Source organism: Diorhabda carinulata, chromosome 6 (genome assembly GCF_026250575.1).
Source record: "Diorhabda carinulata isolate Delta chromosome 6, icDioCari1.1, whole genome shotgun sequence".
NCBI classification, from domain to species: domain Eukaryota; kingdom Metazoa; phylum Arthropoda; class Insecta; order Coleoptera; family Chrysomelidae; genus Diorhabda; species Diorhabda carinulata.
In genome coordinates, this window is record NC_079465.1 from 16,718,364 (window position 1) to 16,729,123 (window position 10,760).

General features: G+C 32.5%; 1 long non-coding RNA gene across 1 annotated transcript; it reads right to left on the reverse strand.

Moving 5' to 3' along the window:
* Positions 1–857: 857 nt before the first annotated feature.
* LOC130894912 (uncharacterized) lies at positions 858–1,780 on the reverse strand. Its single transcript, XR_009059410.1, has 2 exons — positions 1,619–1,780; positions 858–1,535 (listed from the first exon to the last, which is right to left on the reverse strand). It is a non-coding gene; the product is annotated as an uncharacterized LOC130894912 (long non-coding RNA).
* Between the last annotated feature and the right edge of the window lie 8,980 nt (positions 1,781–10,760).

A 10,760-nucleotide genomic window follows, 5' to 3' on the forward strand; every position in this document is an offset into this window, starting at 1 on the left:
CACATACATAATCTGAGAAAAGTTGATCATTAGCCATGTCCTTCATCGATTTCGTTAATTCCTTTTATTCGATATATCCCAAAGCAATTATAGAAGCACTAACAAATCAAGGGGTTGACAAACCATATTTAGAATCTCCCCAGCTTATACAAAAAAACTAAAACGAAAATCATGATATAAATGAAACTCCTGAATTCCCGAGTACGGGAAGGAGAGTCAATATCTCCGAAGCTCTTCAACGAAACATTGGAAGAAATATTCCGGGAATTAAAATGGGACAATAATGGTCTGGCAATAGATGAAGAATACCTCAACCATGTAAGATCCACTGACGATATCGTCCTAATTGTAAACAATCATGAAGAGCTTTTAGAACAAATGAATGAACTCAACTCAGCTAGCACTAAAGTAGGCCTAAAAATGAGCCTAGCTACAACCAAGGTAATGTAGAATGGACTAGTAGACAGACAAGACATCCTAATAAATAAATTGTAGAAGAATACTTAAACTTTGGTCAACTAATACACAACCAAGGATCTCTACTACCAGAAATCAATCGAAGAATAGAAGTGGCATGGAGTGCATATCAGAAAAGCTCATGGTTATTCAAATCAAGAATGCGTCTTTATCTAAAAAAAAGTCTTTAACTAATGCATGTTACCAGACATAATGGGAAATATTTAATCTTTTTTAAGATTTCTGGCTTTTTCAGTTCTTCAGATGCATGCACGAAGTAATCCTTGACGTGTGGCACAGAGAAGGAGGCGAACAAAGCGAGTACAAGTCACTGAGAGATAGATGCCTAATCCTTATTTATAGATTAGAACGATTGCTGAATATTTAAATTTAAATTTAAATTTCATAAAACCAATAATAATTGCGTATGATGAGAAAGATGTAAGTCTAGTTTATCTAGTTTATAGAATATCTCACTATTAGAAGCAATGGTTCGAACAAGAATCTTGTAAGAGCGAGGATCTAACAAAAAACAAATCGTGGAAAATTATATATCTTAGCTAATATTTTTTTAATAAATTAAGAGGAAGAAGACGTCAAACACAAATCATTTTATAGTAGAAATTAAGAAAAAATATCAATAGATGCCGTTCCGAAAAATGAAACTCTCTTAAAGCGATGAGAAGTAACCCCTCAAAACATTTTTGTGTAGAAAATATTTAAATAATGACGATTATGCGTAGCCTGGAGTATTAGTTGTATTGAAAAACTACTATATTCAATTAGATTACAGATTATTTAGAAGACTAAATTAAATATTATGTGTTCCTGAATCTGTCGAAGAAGAACCGTTAAAAAAGATTTTACTATATGTGTGTACATCGAATAATAGGATATGTTCTACATACATTTAAATGTTGTCATTTCTCCATCATTGTAAATGATAAATTATCCATATTTTATCATTAACGTAAATATTTACCAATATATATAATTAACTACTAAATTAATAATGATTAGCTTGAGGTTAAGATTGGAGGAAATTCAAATTTTTTTTATATATTCCACTGTTCAATGTCCTACAAAAATAATACATTAATGTCAATCATATTATATAACCAAAATGAAATAACGAAGTTTAGCCTAAAAGAATCGACTCTACCTTTATATCACCATATTGGTTTTATTCTTTATCTTCCAGTTTAGTGCGACGTTTTTAATGAAAAAGAGCCAGATTTCGTAGGGAACTAGGTCGAGATTGTAAAGAGCTGTACAAATTGAAGCATTGTAAATGAATGCGTTGAAGGTGAAGCGGCGAATCACCATTTACAAATCGATAGCCGTTTTCGCTTGACTACACCACGCATGATCTTCAATACTTAGATCAAAAACCTCAATACTCAAAGAAATTATTTATTCACACTTTGGAAGACTTCTTGACCTTGACGATTCTGGATGTGATGACTGGAGAATGATTTCTGAATTATATCGGAATCATAGCTAGTGATAATGAAGTTATTTTTATCAATATTAAAGCAAAAATTGATACAAACTAGTTGATTTAATAATACAAAATACGAAAGAAATGATGTAGACATTCACGAACGGCCACGTCCAACATATAACTATGCATACCAAGGAGGTCATGAAGACGCCCATATCGAAAAGAGGTAGCTCCATGATATAAAGATGCGATACTCTTGGGTCGAAACTTCCTACATTTATATAATCGAAGCGTATGCCAATTATTGATAATGCACTTTAATTCTTAGGAAAATTATATCCAAACTTGAATTAGTATACTATCAAAGACGAAGGAAATAATGAAATATGTATAAAATACAGTATTTTCATCATAGTAACAAAACTTCTAATATTTCGATATATATGGAAAATTTTCCAGACAAATTAGGCCATATGCATAAGTCAATTTAAAATATATAGGGTGAACTCTACAATAAATTATTAAAATATTTTTTCAAATGGTACATTTTAACTTATTTCTTCAAGCTTTTGATTCTTAGAATATTAAAATATTAACAAGGTAAGTTATTTTATGTAACACAATGTATATCCAAATCACTAATTTCTTATAATATGATGCTAGGGTGAGTTATTCTATTATAATAATAATCGGGTAATTCAAACGCCCCATTAATCCGAATACGTTCCAGAATTTGTTTGTAAATACAGTATATAATTTGGACTAATGTAAAAATATATTGAATTAAAAGTAAACAAAGCAGTCGGGAAGATGAATTATGTTGAAAAGAAATGAAAATTATGTAGAAATAGTACAGCCTAAATTGATATAAAGCAAATAGGCCAATAACCGAGTTTTTTTACAAAAAACGTACGTATTTTTTTAATATATTCAGAGGTGCCCCCTGAATTCAGCCACCATTTTTTGTATAACGCATAGGTTTCCAATGAAATTTATAGAAAATTTTATGCTCTACAATTCAGTTACCATCATTTTTAATTTATCATTGACCATTAACTAAATATTTTGCAAAATACATATTTAAAAAAATTTGGAGCGCTATAATTAAAAACCTATGTGTTATACAAAAAAAAGTTTCAAATAAAAAGTTGGCAAATATCATTATCTACAATAATGATTTCTACAATTTTTATTGTACGATGTGTGGTTCGCGAGATATTTAATAAATATCAAGTGTTTTTCAAGATGGCGGCTGAAGTGAAGCCCCCCCATGGCCCCCACTTGGATTTACATTCAAGGAGTACCCCTGAATATATTAAAAAAAATACCTGTTCCGATACATTTTTTTCAGATCTTACTTTTTTGGTTGGAGTTCTTGGACTAAAACAAAAAGTAAAAAGTAATATTCAGTCTTAAAAATTGTAGGTACATAGAGTACTGAACAAAACAATAAACTTAGGTTACATTCTGGACGTAACATCTCTCATGGTCATTTGTTTCAGCTTTGACAGTCTTTTATCGCCTCATAGTTCCGCCATTTTCTCATGAACATAACATCCGCGGGTATTGCAGTAGACTGTTGCTCGAAGTAGCGAAGGGCAAGGTCAAGTGCAGCTGTTGCCTCATTATGCGAAACTTTCTCCTCTCCCTCCGCGCATTCTGGCTCATCACCGCTCTACTTCTCCTCGTCGCACTGAACCTGCTCTTGCATCACGGCTGCGAAGATGTCATCATATGTCAAAGTCTCGGTGCTATCGGCGTCTGACGCCATCCATTCAATCACGTCTGCTTCGACTGCATCCTTACAGCTTGCAATGTTCTCTAGCAGTAGAATCAGGTTAACGTTGTCATTTTTTGTAGACTGTTCTTCAAATTCCAAAGATGTCCATAGTTTATTCAAAGATTTTCTTAATGCTTCAACTATAACATTTTTCCAAGATTCAGCTGCTCAGTAGACAATATCCTTTACGTTTGTTTCTTTAATTTTTTGTACCAAAGGAATGGTATCGTCTTCAATTAAAGATTTGAAAAACCGTTTTAGTGTCTGTAGTGAAGCTGTCACATTTGGTGGTAAAAAGGCTACAAATAAGTTCTTCAACTGTTTAACGGACGGCCCAAATTGATCATGAAACCATTCTTTAGATAATTTGCCGTCCATCAAGCAGCTTTGCCTCATGAGAGCGAATTCATATTATAACTCTATACACGTTAAATTGCATTCTTTTTGATTATTTTAATTATTTCGGCTAATCCGAACAATCAACTGATCCCAACAGTGTTCGGTCCCAATTAGTTCGGATTAGACGAACTCAACTGTAATACTTCTGAGCGTGGTGTGTGTGTGTGTGTGTGATATTTTTACAGTCACACTATTTTAAATCATGATTTAATGATGGAATATTTTGGCCATGTAGCTGCTTGGTTAGCGCATACAAACACTAGTTTTCACAAACTTTTCCCAGCATGTGCTGGTCCAATTTTCTCTGGTTTATCAACATATACATAAAAGGCAAGTGACTTCACATAACCCCGAAGAAAATAATCTAATGAGGTCAAATCACTTTATATTGGTGGCCAATTAATTGAACCATTACGTGAAATTATTCTTCAATCAGAAGTTTGTGTAAATCAATGGTAGAGCGCGCATGTAGCTCTGCCCTGTTTTAACCATATATTATCAAGATTAATGCCAATTAATGGAGATACGAAAAAATTTCTAATCATGTCTCTATACCATTCAGCATTAGTTGTAACATCTGACCATCATCGTTTTTGAAGACTTAACCATTCAACTAAAAATGGTATTCATTAGAGAATTTAATATCAATATCAATTAAGCCCATTCGCAATTGGCGACGCGTACTATGCTCATTGGGCTCCAAATCCTATTGATCTTGAGAAATTTCAACTAAGAATATTCTATGTAGTTGAAGACTCAACTACAGTTGTTAATAACGGCGACGAATCATTTGATTTGTTTCTTTCAGCGAATACAGATTTTTTAGTGCACACGTTTCGAATCAGCTAATCTGAAAGAACAGATGAATGTCATGATAAATTTGAAGCCGTATCCGCACTCGCGCGCGCATGGAGCTGCTTAATCGCTCAATAGCAATTACCCCGGACGATTTTGCATACAAAATGAGTACCATGTGGAATAACGAATTAGAACTCTCACTTATTGATTTTCTCGTGCTGAGTTGATATTGTGGGACGTTAATTTGAAAAATTATAAAAATTCGCGCTGCAATTCGTGCAGCTATTCACGCCGTGATTCGCGTGCGAGTGTGGATCGGTCATGACGATTAGAACCATTACTTTGACAAAAATGTTAATAATTTGCAAGGGCTGCTCTAGCGTAAATTTCTTCATAATGGATTTAAAACTAAACTAAGCAAAAACCAATCATCAGCTTTTAAATGGGTTGTCAAATAAAAAAAATTTTGCAATGTTGCCAACTAAAAGTTTTGAACTTATAGCAAACATTTTCTTGTAGAGTAAGAACTAACTAAGAAAAACATACTGACATCTCATCTTAACATATATAATGTGTGTCCCAAAATCAACGCAAAATTATAATTGAATAGAAAATAAAGTTTTTAGTCATTTGATTAAAATTTTTCTATCGAATCATAAAGTAAATAGGATAGGATTATTTATGGTATAACACATCAGACAAATGGCCTCCATGGCTTTGCATACACATATTTTCCATGACCATTCTGTATAAATGTGCTTAAATTTCGTTGAATCTCCAGCTTCAATGCACGCGTGGTTGAAGGCTTGTTAACGTATATCTGCGACTTTAAATAACTCCATAAAAATAAATCTAAATAAAATTACGCGATCTAGGAGGCCAATTCTGATCACTGAAACGAGAGAAATGTCTCATGCAGTAATTGAACCGTTTCATGAACTGTATGGCATGTGGCACCGTCTTGTTGAAACCACATATTGACCACATAAATATAATCCGTTTAGGCAAAAAAATGTGTAATCATATATTAGTTATACATTTCATAAAATGTATTTTACAAGATCTTGGATTCTCACTATTACTGTTCTAATTTGAAGCTTTATATATCCTAGTTTGGAATTGCTTCAAGACTCCTATAAACGAACATATGTTATATGATGGAAATGGCATTTTTTGATATTTCGGTAGTCTTTCATATTGAAGAAAGCCGAAGGTTTATTTACGCCAACTGCTTCTCACTTTCTTTGTTTGCGGTGAGGCCAAGATTTTGTATTTTTCGAAAACAAGCTTGTGTAAGATGAAAGCGATATCCAATCAACTCTATTTCTAGTCAGACTTGATGCATTTTGGATTGACTTTTGAAAATCTACTAAATTTTGAGGACAGGAAGTTGATTGAAATCCAAACTGACACTCTTGCGCTTTAATATAAAACATTATTTTCCAATATTTATTTCCAATATACTGATAGTCTCTTTGGTAATTTTTGGTAAACGTGGTTGAAGTGTCCGTTGATTGTTGTACAAATTATTTCGAAGATAGAAAATATCACATAGACATAGCCTTTCATTTTCCACTCTTACTTAGACGTTGACAGTGTAATTTCTAATACTTTTAATGCAATTACGTTGTATTCATTGAAGAAGAACTCATAGTACATCTCCTTCAAATTTCATTTTCAGCGCCTTGTTTTTTTTGTAAATTTAGCGGAATCTACAATACATTCACAAATAATTTTGAAACCTTCCATATAAACCTGTAATAAGCATATTAATGACAGGAGAAAATAAAATAAAATAAAAATTGCAATGCCTTAAATAACAACATAACCTGAATATAAACCTTTCTATAATTAGGTGATATTATTCATAGGTTTGTTATTGGTAGCTGCACTGACAGAATTAGTTCAGGATATGTACACTAAAGCATTTTTTGTAGCAGAACTAGCACTAGTGTTACTGTTCTTAGTAGCAGTGCAAGAGAACTAGTTCAATCAGTTCTCTGTACTGCTTGCACTGGGTCTTGAGTCAGTTCCGCCAGTGCAGTGCAAGATAGTGTAATAAGTGTAATCTGGAAACGGTGACACTACATCTCCGTCATCGGACGAATGTAAAATATCAAAAAATACTAAATCGTTTTCCATTATTGTTAATACTACAAGGCATAAATCACATCAAATAACCTCAAATACAACATTCAACAAATGCTCTCTGCAGTATATCGTTCTTTGTATCTGATCGAACTAATTCTATAAACTCATGAAGTGGCCTGCACTGGTCCAGTTCAGTACAGTGCCCGTACAGCTACCAAGAACCAACCTAATCTCTCCTCTAGTCAATTTGAGGGTATGGGATTCAGATAATGCCAAGTATTCAGCTCTATTTAAATTTGAGACATGAAATTAAAAGCTCAGTTTAACTCATCTTCTTGTCGAATGATACTGATACGAAGATAGTGAACTGAAGAGATTATGTTGTAGAAAAAAACAATTATAATTTTAAAATGGACAAATGAATTGAGATTTCTCCTATGAATTTCGAAGCACCCTATACATAACCTAACCTAACCTAACCAATTATAATTCTAAAATGAACAAAAGAATTGAGATTTCTCCTATGAATTTCGGAGCACCCTATATATAGTTTGGTCAAACTTTAAAATGTCAGGATATGTTATCAAAGAAACCATTTAATTTGTATTTCTCAATTGTCAATTATTGATTTATTGATTAATAAATATTTTTTGTTATTTCCTTTAGTGTTGAACAGCCTTTGGTCATTTCTTTGAACTAAAGTAACGAAATTATATTTTTATAGTATTAATGAAACAAATGACAATAATATAGCTTTACGGGTAAGAGTATAATAAGTCACCCTACAATGATCAATATGAAACTCCATACATAGACTATTGATATTGCGAGAATTCGATTTATCATATCTTTTTTATGCGAACAGACATTTACTTTCGAAGATACCGGAAGTGGCCATTATCTCAGAAAGGCTAACAGATATCGAACCATGGATAACTTTGATCTCATCAAGATCTATCTGTGTGTGATGATTGACGCATGCGCAGAAGAGTTTCTGTGAAAAAAGTATGCAAATTCCTCATTTTTATCAAAAATCTCTGAGACCTCTGAGAGCATGTACTTTCAGAAGATTGGGAGGACATAATCATAGACTATACATGACGACGAGATTGTCATAAATCTGAACCAAAAATAGACCCATTCATTTCAATAATAGAAGAATTCAAAAAATATTTTCAAATATAAAAGTTATAGATTTAAGTCCAATTAAACTATTCGATAAAAAAAATTATTTTTGATTATCTTTATCTCAGTCTCTAACACAACCTAACCTTAAAAAATTACTAAATTTTCATGTTATCTATTGATTATTCGTGAAAATAATGCATTGAATCTTTTTTTCACAGAAACTCTTCTGCACATGCGTTAAACATCATGACTTTTCACACACACTATGTATAGAGTTTCATGCTGGTCATTGTGGGTTAGCTTATCATACTTGTGCCGCTTAACGTTTAGAATAGGCTACTTTAGATTTAAACTATAGTATTTCGTAGATATGATCCCATTTAATTGAACATGTGCCGTTAGATTATTAAAAAACCAATGTCCTTGAAAATGATGGTAAATAATCGTTTTCTATAAAAAAATTTTAATGCAATAAAATTATTTATTTATCAAAAAAGTCCTTTTTTCGACGAATGTCAATATTATTGCATGAACCGAAGGCAATCACATGAGTCGAAAAAAGACCTTCACACACAAATTGCAAACAATATTTTTTCTACTACCGAAAATTTTATCAACATACAGAAGAAGAAATGTTTTTTATTTATTCCTAATGAAATAAATATTTATTATTATTTTGAACATTTTAATCAAGATTACAATAAATTAGAAAATAAAAGACGTATTCAATTATTAACAATACTAATATTAAAGGTGCACTTTGAGCAATTATAAAATTTGTCCACTCTTTTAAAAGTATGAAAAACCATAACATTGTTGTTGAAGAGGTACAAAATAAAAAATTCCTTACTTAGTAATACAAAAAATGTTATAATACAATTTATTCTTCACTTGAGGTGCATTTAGTACAGTAATTTCCACGATGCACTCCGCCCATTGCATTTTCACACTGCACAAAATAAGTGGTGGTCATACGCATCAGTTTACATGGGCAATAGCCTTTGTCCACCGCATTTACCTTGAGTATTTAACAAATATTTTGGCGAAAATTTTTACGCAAACTTGCAATACTTATTCTGTGCTACATTCATGACCTAGGTAATGGGCCAATTCAATCAATTCAAGTTTCCAACCCGTCCTTTGGTTTGATTATTGACAATTATAATTGGTTTACCATTTTCTTCAGGAATTTTTCCCCCTTCATGCAATGTGGAGAGCAATAATACACATTTATTATTTCTTGGTATGTACGAGACCAAAGTTTTATTTTGGTCAGAACATCACATTTAAGATTTAGTTTTCCCGTCTTTTGTTTCTAATAACTCCAGCCCTGCAGAGGAGCAATTCCTATATCAGGGTTCACTTCAACAAACCCTCCTCCTATTAAAATTTTTCTTATCCTACTAAATTCTATCCAACGAATCTCTCTCCCTAATAACTCTGGAGGTATCTCTCTCTTATTTTTGCTTATTGTTCCTAAGATTGTAACTTTATATGGCTCCTCTAAAGGTTCATCGATAGTCCCACAGAAGTGAACCAAGTGACATTTCTATTCTGCTGTTCTTTGACAAAATAATTACTAGTTGACCGTGCGTTTTTATTTCTTTGCCTAGATATGGACAGCCGTCAACTAGGTATTTTGATGAAGAGTCACATAGCAATACATTTTCATGCCATAATTAGATAGCTTGCTTAGCTTATAGATTTTAAATAAACATCACGAAATCGTAGAAGCTGCTCATCTATGGTGAGATACGCGATGGCGTATACGACGTTCTGCAGGTATCAATGAATATTGCCCGTATTTTACATATATATGCGAAAGGACCATCTTGTTCTGTTTCTTCTCTAGTCTCTTTATCATCAAATCCGAGACAAGTAACTGAAAAGTTGGAACGTTCATAGCACATGCAAGCTCACAAAATGAACTTGGAATAGTGGAATCGAACATGCGTGTGGCGTTGAGATGATTATCTTTTTTCACCGCAAAAAATACCAATAATTTTTTTTTTAATGTGTGATACCCATATCTGAGTGTTTCCATACTTGTCTCGTAATTTCTTCATTGGAGTGTTCGAGTATTACATTGACCATGTCATCAGAAATTAAATGCAAGAAATGATCCTGAACAGTTAAACACTCTTCAGATCTTCCTTAAAGTATTAAAGTATATTTAAAATCCTTCTCCAACCGTATCGCTTCGATTACTCGACTCAACTGACTCACGTCGCGACGACGCACTTGTTTTATATGGTTAAGGAAGGTTCTAGTCTACACTCGAAGCGCGTGGAAGATTCTATCGTTCTCGACAAAAATAATAGGATATTTCCGCTTGGTGCTAAGAAATGGCAATACTGTCTTTCTCTCTTGCTTGTCTAGACACGCGCTGCCCTTGAAATTACTTATAAACATACGTAGACAAAAAAAATTTCGTACTGGATTGAAATGCATACACTCATATTTTATTCTATTGTATCGTATTAAATGTGATGGGTAAATCACTTATTGTAATTATTAAAAGTTAACTTTGAAAAATGGTTTCTGTTAAAGAGAATTTAATGTCATAAAACGAATATTTTTTTTAAAAATTAATCGAAATCGGATGATATTTCGATTTTCTAGAACATGAAGTGAGGTAAAAAATAAATAAACAAACATTTTTCA